We start from the raw sequence: 1641 nt of genomic DNA on the forward strand, positions 1-1641 counted from the left end.
CCCATCCATTTCAAAACTTAATGCAACTTAAAAACTACTAGAGGGGCAAACTCTTGGTTATTTAGCAGATTAGTACACCTTTGAGACAAGATAAAATGAGAAGGAAAAGTAAATATCATAAAGTAATGTATTTTAGTAACCTGTTGTTGTTTTTATCAACCTCCTAATTGTGCGTTACAGCAAAATATCAATTTTGTTAAAAGTTTTATAATAAACCCTTAATTTTTTTTAGTGTCATTCATCTAAAAAAATCACATGGTGCTTAGTAAATAGCTGGATATTTGCCAAACCACAACTCAGGTGAACTTATCCTTAGGTTGGACAAGTTCTTTGCCAATTACATTCCAGTGCATTGAAGACCATATTATCAGTTTGAAACCACAGCAGGATTTTTACTGGATAGAATGTTTTCTTCTGTCTTGGAATAGAGCTAGAATGCTGAAGCTAAAATTTTTCTATTACTGAAAATAGTATTGATTTATCTGACTAAAGGAGTATAATTAAATATTATCTCTTCCATTAATTATCAACCAAACTAGCATATTCCAACTAGAAGAGAGAAGCAGGTGTATTACTCACTATTACATGTGATGCGCCTATATCTTTTGGTCTGCAATGGTACCTAAATATTCTTAAATACATTTTAGTGATTGTAACCCATAAATATTTTCTCTGAGGGCAAGTATGTAAGGCAATTTGTTAGAATACTTTCTGAATCAGTAGCACAGTTGTTAAGGGCGTATATTCAAGTTTTAACAACATAAAGTGTATGGCAGATAATTGAGTTTCCTTTTTTTTTTTTTTCCTCTTCTTTAACTTGTGCTAACAAATGAACATTTGATCACCTAACATTCAGACTTATATCTACCTCGCAGGTAAACTAACTAGAGAGTAATACAATGATATCATTTTTGTCATCATGTTCTCCTGTATCTCCAAGTAACTTTTTTCTTAAAGTCTTAATGAGATCCATCTATTTTTCTTAGATTTGTATATTGCTAGAACCTTGAAATATGAGTATACAACATGGGAAGGCATATCTGAGAAATACAGAGGATTAATTAAATTAAAATATTTTGACTCCAACCTCTTTTTATCTGCATTTATTAAATATTGCATTTTCTTTCATTTATATTAAGTGAAATTAAATATTTTAATATTTCAGTACCAATAATCTGCTGATACATCTTTTACATAAAGTTATCTGGAACACCTTTGGACATATGCCCTTTAAAATTACCCCCCTTTCTACTTACACAATAAAAATGAACATTTTTCTGTGATGAGACTTTTACTTCTAACATGTTGGAATGCAGTGTAATATTTATTATCCATGACACCAGAGTGAGTTTTAAATGAAATAAAACATGCTCTTTGCTTCTTAATTTAAAAAAAAAAAAAGTTTTTTTTTTCAGTTTTCTATTTCTTGTGTTCATATTATAGAATATATATACCAAATCACATTCTATTCAGTTATGATTGCTAGATTCTTAAACATGTTCATTAAGTTTGTTTCCTCACCTAATATATATTATAATGGGATCATAGCTGGTCTCCATGGCGGTCTCAGATTATAGTAATTTTTGAATGTAGTATTCTGATTCCCAAATTTGACAGAATTCTTCTCAAAGTATCACAGCC

The sequence above is a fragment of the Pteropus vampyrus genome, unplaced genomic scaffold, assembly GCF_000151845.1.
Source record: "Pteropus vampyrus isolate Shadow unplaced genomic scaffold, Pvam_2.0 Scaffold1, whole genome shotgun sequence".
NCBI classification, from domain to species: Eukaryota; Metazoa; Chordata; class Mammalia; order Chiroptera; family Pteropodidae; genus Pteropus; species Pteropus vampyrus.